The sequence below is a fragment of the Frankliniella occidentalis genome, unplaced genomic scaffold (assembly GCF_000697945.3).
Source record: "Frankliniella occidentalis isolate FOCC.00 unplaced genomic scaffold, Focc_3.1 Scaffold71, whole genome shotgun sequence".
Lineage (NCBI taxonomy): Eukaryota > Metazoa > Arthropoda > Insecta > Thysanoptera > Thripidae > Frankliniella > Frankliniella occidentalis.
In genome coordinates, this window is record NW_026267201.1 from 1,078,065 (window position 1) to 1,086,596 (window position 8,532).

The 8,532-nt window shown below is 51.3% G+C and overlaps 2 protein-coding genes across 4 annotated transcripts in view; one reads left to right on the plus strand and one right to left on the minus strand.

The window, feature by feature from the left end:
• Positions 1–8,532, plus strand: part of LOC113206306 (uncharacterized) — a 78,271-nt gene that overhangs the window by 12,234 nt on the left and 57,505 nt on the right. The window lies entirely within an intron of this gene.
• The window catches only part of LOC113206287 (uncharacterized), an 83,854-nt gene that overhangs the window by 3,025 nt on the left and 72,297 nt on the right, over positions 1–8,532 (minus strand). The window lies entirely within an intron of this gene.

Here is an 8,532-nt window from a genome sequence, read left to right on the forward strand (position 1 = left end):
CAGATGTTCTGTTTCCCTCGACTCTTCCCTCTGTTTGCGTGCGCCGTGCGCGTGAGTAGAAGCGCGACGGAGAGCGCTCAGGCGTGGGCGGGGGAGCGGATGGATGGGTTATTTATGGCCAAGTGACTTATTGAATTAAGTAGCGTTATGTTCTGCAGCGATATGAGATACGGCCTTCGCTACCGGATGGGGGATGGAAAAGGGAAGGGGTTCCGGATGAGGGCTGGAGACTGTGTCATATGGTGCACATGGCGGCTACGGGCTGCCAGAAAACGTTCGTGCTTAGTTAAACCTACGTCCGTTTTGGACCATTTTTGTGCTCAAATTTGTATGATTTCGCACAAATGAAAGACACAAAAGTGTTCAAGTCAAGGAAGAAATGTATGGAAAAAAATCGATCGCTTGGATTTTGTACAATTAAAAGGAAGGCTACAAATCCAGTTCGGGTGTTGCCGACGGAGTGCAAACCAAAGCGGAGGTACCACACTGCAGCGCGGCCAGCGTGAGCGAGCCCCATAGCTCTACCTTGTTTTTCGAACGGCGAGTTTGCTGTTTGGACTCACGCGCGCGCACTCAACGTTAGTTCAGCTCCTCCGGTAATGACCCCGCGTGGCTCGCCGCACCCCGCTCCCAGAGGGGCACTGCGCCTCGCACTGAGCACTGTAGCACTACACCAGTCCAAACTGGGTGTTTTCTTCCACCACCTACCCTCCATACTTTTTGTTATGTTTTGCTTCCTCCCACTGTTCACCCCAGAAAATGGTATCCTTGAAACAAAGTGAAAGTACATAAAGGCCTTTTAAAAAACACAAGATAATTACCTTTTCAAAAAGCAAAAATCGGTCAAGTAAAGAAATTGTCGTTAGATTCACAAAATGTCTTTGAAAACAATGCTTTCCAATAGGAATACCTTATACCAAAGATAAAAAAATTCCTTGTTTACTCTAAATGTCCAAGGACAATTTTTGTAACTAGCACCGGACTGCTGTGTGCATAACTAGCTCAGATACAATATTGTAACTATCAACACACATTAAGTGTGTAGCAAGTCACAATATTATATCTGAATTCAGTTATGCACGCAAAAGTCCGGCGCTACTTAAAAAAAAATTCCTTGTCATTTAGATTGTTCTTTTAAATTGTTTTTTAAAAAGTTCCTTGGATGAGAGCACTATATTTTGTGTGTCCGCTCGGCATCACAACCCAAACGTGTCCAGGTCGGTCCATGATCACCCTCTCCGCTCCGACCCCACGACTGAGGGGCGCGCTGCCATGGGCGGGCTACTCAGAGCCCCGAGCCTCGGCAAAGTTTTCCCTTCTCTCTCGTTCTCACTGTTGCAGCCCGTGTCATCGCTCTCGCCTTGTAGTCATGCCTAATCTCAGCGACATATATTCACAATCTCTCTCCGCCCTCTCTTTGTCTCTCTTATTTTGCCTAGGGATTCGTCTCACTTGCTCCAAACATGACAACGTGTGTCACACGGGCGCACATCATCATATCGCCAGACCTTTGTCATCCGTCATGTGCACATGTCCCGTTGCACGTCATGTGCATGTCGCATGCTCCCCCTGAGCTCCCAACAGCAGAGCACTCCTGATACAAATAATACACGGTCCTCTTGTTTCCGGTTCGATAGTCTTCAGGTTTTAGTTATCCCGCCAGTGAGCGACAGGCATGCGGCGCAGTTACTCGCTTTACTCGTCAAACTTTTCGAGGGAGCAGTCTGTAAGTGCGCGCGCGCGCACACACGCTCACACGCACATGCACACGCACGCTCATGCACACACACTCATACACGCACGCACACACACACACACACACACACACACACACACACACACACGTGTTATCGCGCGTGGAAGGGCTTAATTAGCTTCCCGCCGTGGAGCTTTCCGGAGCCATCATCTCGCTCTATTGGCGGGCGCATCCCCCACCACGCCCCGCCACGCCCCACCTCACCACACCCCACCACACCCCACCCCACCACACCACACCCCGCCACGCCACGCCACGCCACGCCACGCCACGCCCCGCCACGCGCTCGACATTTATTCGACTCATCCGCACGTCCTCGAGCCGGGCCCGGGCCGGGCCCCACGCGGGGCGGAGAGGGCCACGTCGACATAATGTTAAGCGCCCCTCTTTCCCACCACTCTCCACCACCCACCGCCAACCACTCTGCTCCCACCACGCCCTGCCCGCAATGCAAATGACATCCTCTTGACGTGGACCGGGGTGCACTCCCTATACGCCTCTCTCTCCCTGCTCTCTCCCTCTCCCTGCTCCCCTTCCCTGATACCTTTGCGGCTTTCTTCTTGTTCTGTCTCTTGACGCATCGCTTTTTTGTTGCTGTTTTGTTGTTTTTTTTGTTGTTTATTCACTTTTAAATATAATTGCATGCATGTCCCTTGATGTGAGGAGCAAGATGTTTTCGACACATTTCAACACTCTTCTCAGGAAACTCTAGTGTTGTACAGTATGACAGTTTAAACTGTCATACCAAAGTGAACTGCAGTTTAAACTGTCATACTATTTGTGGTCTACAGTTCAAACTGTCATACCATTTGTGTTCTACAGTTCTATGTGTAGGACACCGCGTGTCCAACAGCCACAAATGACGATTTTAACTGTCGGACACGTCGTGTACTACACTTATAACTGTACACCACAAATATGACAGTTTAAACTGTAGAACACGAATGGTATGACAGTTTAAACTGCAGTACAATTGGTATGACAGTTTAAACTGTCATGATGTACGACACTTGAGTTTCCAGTTCCAGAGTATAATAAAGTATAGACAAGGAATATGGAAAAGGTTTGATTAAAACGGGTGACGCAGGTCACATCTTATGATCTATAATCTGTCACTGGCAATCATAAACTTGAAGAAAAGAATAACACAGCCTCCTATAAACCCAGCGAAACCGACCCCTCTCTCAGGAACGATACCTGACACCTTCACCCTCCCAGCAACCTTACAGAGCCACGCACAAGCTGCGACACCCTACCGCCGCACCCACTTCCCCCCCGGTGCGGTGGCCGCTTTGAACCCACCCCCAGCACCGCCACCGTGTCTCTGCTTACCTACCAGATACCGCAACCTGCGCACCCACCTAACTACCCCCCATTGCTCAGCCCCTCAGCCCGAAACAACAGTGGCTGGTACCTTTCCTCTCCTTTCGCTCCCTCTCCTCCCGCTCCCTCTCCGCCCCTGACCCTTCTCCCTCCCTGTCCTCATCCCAGCACCAGCCGACGGGGGAACAGCGCCTTGAGACTGTTGTGTTCATTATTTCCTGCTCTCCGGTCAAGTGTGCTGAGAATGGCGCGGAGAAGAAAGCTCTCTCTCTCTCTCTCTCTCTCTCTCTCTCTCTCTCTCTCTCCTCTACCTACCCCTCTCTTTTCCGCGTGATGCACGCCCTCCTAGAGGAATGGGGAGGCGGAGGGGCAGCACGAGGGTCGCCTGCTTATTTAGCTTACCGTGTACTTGCAGCTCTGGCGCTTCCGCTGTCGTTGTGTGAGAGACCTCTCATTGTCTGCTGCCTAGTGAGCAGGAACTTATCCGGATTGCAGTATGGCTATGTGGACGGTTCCGTGGCCCCCGGCTTACTGTAGCGGTTGTGTCCCTGGCCCCAGACCTACTCCTACCCTCCTCTCACTGTAAGGAAATATCGTTGTAAATTTACATTTGTTTGTAAAATCGAATCAAAATTTAAGATGTAAATTTACGAGTGCACATTTTTTTTTTACTCGCCAATGCATTTGTAGTCGATACGTACTGCATTTATTTTTACGATTACAAATTAAAATTTAACAGCTTGCGTCAAGGAGAATTTTCCTGTAAACCTTACCACCATTTTTCACAATGCTCTCTGTTCCTGTGTGGCCGTCCCGCTGCAGAACCACCTTGGTTCCGTACCCCGGACCTTCGCGATCAACGTGGTTGGCTTAGCGCGGCCACAGCAGCAGCGGGGCCCAGGGCGGCCCAGGGCCACCGGAGAGACAGAGAAGGGGGCAAGGGGATTAGAGTTATGAGAAGGCGGGTGGGACGGGGTGGGGGGTAAGGGATTTGCAGGGCACGGGGCCAGCGTGCCGGTCGAAGTGGTGGGGGGTGGTGGCTGCGCAGGCTGCGACGCTCAGGCGTCTCCGCGCCGCTGCCGCCGCCGCTGTGAGGCAGTAGCACGGTGGTGATCGACCGCCCGCCGCCGCCTCCGCAAAAACGAGTGTGCGGCTCATGAGAGTCAAGCGCTGGGGAAGCGGACGATTACTGATGAGTGTGCCGCGAAATGGCGGCAAACTCTGCAAACGATATAGTTTGCAATATTTTGTAGATAGTTCTATTACATGTGAAAAGCTGAACGACCTCGTTACAATATCAACTGCGTTTATTTCCGATTGCTTCTGAGCCTTTTCCATTCTTCCCTCCCCGTCCCTCTCAATCTCTCTCCCATGACACCCCGCTCGTTTTTAACGTGCTCGTTTGTATAGCTTCGTTTGTTTTTTTGTTTTTGTTGTTGTTTTTTAGCAAAGAGACTGCAGCCCCCTCTGCAGCCCCCTCTGCCCGCTCTGTGAGGGCAGTGCTGGTCGGGGGCGGGCCGGGGCCGGGAGTCGCCTGCTTGCCCCGCCGGCCTCGCGCTTTGTTGTTTCTGACCAATTCATTTTATTCACCGAACTCACCAGAGCAGACCATTTCCCCTTACACTCTGCGTCAGTGATGTAGCCATTCTCTGTCCTGTTTCACTCGGGCTCACCTCTCTCTCTCCCTCCCTCGCTCCCTCCCTTTCTCTCTCATTCTACTTTTTTCTCTTTCTATGCGTTAATTGCTGTGTAGTGTGGAAATTTTAGACACTTTGCTGTGTCAAACTAGATTTTACGGTAATAATTTTAGAAATTTAATACGTTCAGACATATACATTTTCGAAATGATACTTTTTTTACCAGTTTTTTTTTACCAGTTCTGCACAGAATTATATTTTTCGAGAGAAATAATTAATCAAGTACCGCATTCGCATGGTTCTGCGAACCCGTGGCCAGCCGGCGTACAGCGGCAGATGGGATATTTTACCTCACTCTGCAGAAGTTCTACTTTACTGCAAAGCATTGGAACCATTACGCCATAACCAGGCATGATGATGTTGGATGATGCTGGAAACTCTGTATGTTTGGTTTCCACTTTTTACGTTTTTAAAAGTATATTTATAATCTATAGATTATGCATTTCAAGTAAGTAAGCACCTTGCACCTTGGATGCAGAACAATCATGCTCTGCAGCACACAAGAGTGCTCATTTTTGTTTCCGTCTAAGCGTCTGCTGAGCGTGTTTCTGAGATTGCACCGCAGTACCGCCGCCGTCATTCCAGGCGTCGTGTCTCGCGTCGTTTCCCACGGCCGGCTGAGTGCTGGATGCTGGAATTCCTGCCGATACGCGTGGGCTGAGTGCTGGATGCTGGAATTCCTGCCGATACGCGTGCCGATACCTTATGTGGGTCCGGTGGATCCCGTCCCGACTGGACGTGCTGTGGGTGGCCTAGTAACGACATGCGGGGGGTCGCTGCTGCTGGGTTGCTGCCCCCCCCCCTCTAACCCCTCCCCTTTCCACTCTCACATGCACACAGACGTTCGTTCATCCACTTCCCGTTTGCCTGGAGGCCAAGGGGCCACGTCACAGCAGGGCGATCAGAAAGTGCTCCTTCCCCCTCCCCCATTCTCTCTCTGACTCCGTCTCTCTCCCTCTCGTGCTTTCCGATTGATAGGCCAAGGAGAAAAGAGATGGACGGGGCAGGATGCTGCCGTGGACACTGCTCCGGGCGACAGCAGCAGAGCAGGGTGGGGGCGACTGCCCTGTGCCTAACATGTGCCGTGCTCCCCGTAGAACATTGTGCACTGCCCATCCCGCTAGAGGGATCACAAGCAAAACACTCTTCTCCCACCCTCTTCTCTCCCCTCATCTCTCCCCTCATCTCTCCCCTCATCTCTCCCACCTCTCTCTTTCGCCCCCCCCTTTCCCTCACTCACTCGCTCTGCCCCGTTGCACCTCTCCCCTCTCGAGCCCAACCTCCGGCCTCCGCTGCCCTTTGCTACGACCAAACCAAATTGGCTCCACAGCAAACTGGGGCGGCGGCGGGATCCTGATCCAACTCAAAGGAGCGGCGGACCTGGAGCAGGGAGCGGGCTCGGAAGGATCCAAACGAGGGCGCCATGCACGCGGACCTGTCTGTCGTGCGCGGGCGGCAAAGGGAAAACCGGGAGCCACGACCGAGACTACGACTACATACCTGCATTGCAAACTTTCTAATATTTAGATTTTTATCAAAATCTGGCTCAGGAAAGGGATTTGAAGTCACGAACCTCGTCCTTCTTTGACTTAGTTGTCCTATTACACTCTAAATGGGAAGGAACTTTTGTTTCTAATGATTAGTCGACCCAAATGTAGCTGATTTGTCCATACAACTTGTGTCGCAAGACGGTACAAAACGTTTTAAAAACAATATGTCCCTGGTTGGTATTGGTGTCAATTTTTGCAAAGTTTTTAAACGCATCCTACTATTGACAACGTTTTTTCTTCCGTCTGTGACATCGGAATCGAATTACTCTACTCCGCAACGCAAAATGCTTGCAATGAATTCTGAAGAAGTTTTGTAATGCGAACTAGGTCTTCGCGCAAGCTTGCAAACTATTTCTTTGCAATACGAACCCATCGTTTGCAAGGATTCTGACAACTTGGAAAGAATTTCTTTGCAATACGATCTAATTCTGTGCTCGGGCTAGGAACTTCTTTGCAACGTTGCAAAAGAATATAGTTTGCAAGCATTTTACAACGTGAACTCACAAGCTTCAACTTGTCCTTGTAAGACTTAGTTTGTCATAGGTTGTCTCAGGTTTTGTTTACACGAAATTATTCCTCCCCACTGAGGGCGTAGGTAGCCTACCTTTAATCAGTACAATATATTTAAAACCGAAAAAACAAAGATAGGAATCAACACCCTTCTTGGTAACTCAGTGCCCTTATGCACTAAAATATTCGCACCCCTAGAAAGTTACTAAAGTGACCCAATGGTCGGACATGTGCCTTTTTAAAGGCAATATGAGTTTGGCACAGGCTAAGTCCTACTTACTTTTGTTTTTCCAGTTAACAATGTGAACAAACGTACAAACGAACCGAATATATTTTTTTGTTTTAAATCACTAAGGGGGTTGTTCCGTGCACACAGGCCAGCCCTTGAAGTGGTGCCAGGAGGCCTGTCTCTGGTCGTGCCCAGTTGTAGATTACTGCAGCGGCACTGCTCCACCCCGCCCCGCTCGGCCCCGCCCCCGGTACAAACGGCTCGTCGCTCCTTTGTCACTGCTCGAGGGCGGTACGGGCAGACGGCGGCGGCGGCGATGGCGGTGGTGGTGTTGTGGTGGTGGTGCGAATATTAAAATTCTAGACGGGGACTTTTGCCACCGTCCTCCACTCCGCTTTACAAAAATATAAATTTTGCTTGACGGAGACCGAAAACCTTCACTACATGATAGCATGCTGATTGTGGCGTGGGTCGATTGTTTTCAGCAGTGTCCCCGCCTGATTTCATGCGATTGATTGCAGAGAGTATGGTAGTGGTGGTGGTGGTGGTGGTCGGAGGTGGAGAGGAGGAGGGGGTCTCTTTCAATTTGAACAGTCCCGCCCCCTCCAAACTCGCTGTCGTGTTGCGAATGCAGATCGCGAATTTCTATCGGATCGCCGCCGCGCTCGCTCGCTCGCTCCCGCCGGCTGTGTGCGGTGTGGTGTGTTTTTGCCCGTGTCGCGGTCGGCGGCCGCTGCGGTTTCAGGTCACGACGACCAAAAGTGCCGTTCATGGATCATTGAACGCCCGCGACCTCGGGTAGGCGGTAGACTGGCCGGGGACCCCAGTAGTAGTAGCACCGACGATGGCGCGGCGAACGATTGCCGAGTAGGAAGGGCTAGGGGGGCGACACGACTTGCGGGGGTGCAGGAACACAGTGAAAGGGGCAGGTTAATGCGTGAAAGGGGAAAGACGACATTTCCATTGCGGGGCCTTAATGGTACTAGCGAGAAACGGGGGGAGGCCGTGAGAGAAAAAGGTGGGAACTGTGAGAAATCTTTGTTGCTTGAAAGTATTCACGACTGCATTTCAAGGCGAGTGTTAGTCTCCACGAACTAGAGGTCCCAAAGAGAGGGGCGCATGGTGCCAAAGGATTTTCATGTAGGAGACATTCTGATTTCCTCCGCTCTCAACGACATCCTCTATGTTTGCAGTTTAGATTCGAGTCATCTGTCACATGAACAGCTTTGCCCCGATTGCCAAATAAGAGCGCGACTCGTCCCGCCTGGAAGCTGGAGCATACGGAGCGAGTGACTGCTAGGTGGAGAGATATAAGCGATGGAGCTGCAACAGCAGGGGCGGCAAAGCCATGCGGAAAAGATAAAACAGCCGAGGTGAAAGACGCGCGCGGGGGCGGGCCGTCGTGTTTTGTAGCTGCTGTCCGCTTCGTCAGCTTAAAGGCGCTCACTCCGCCCGCCCACTGCCCCC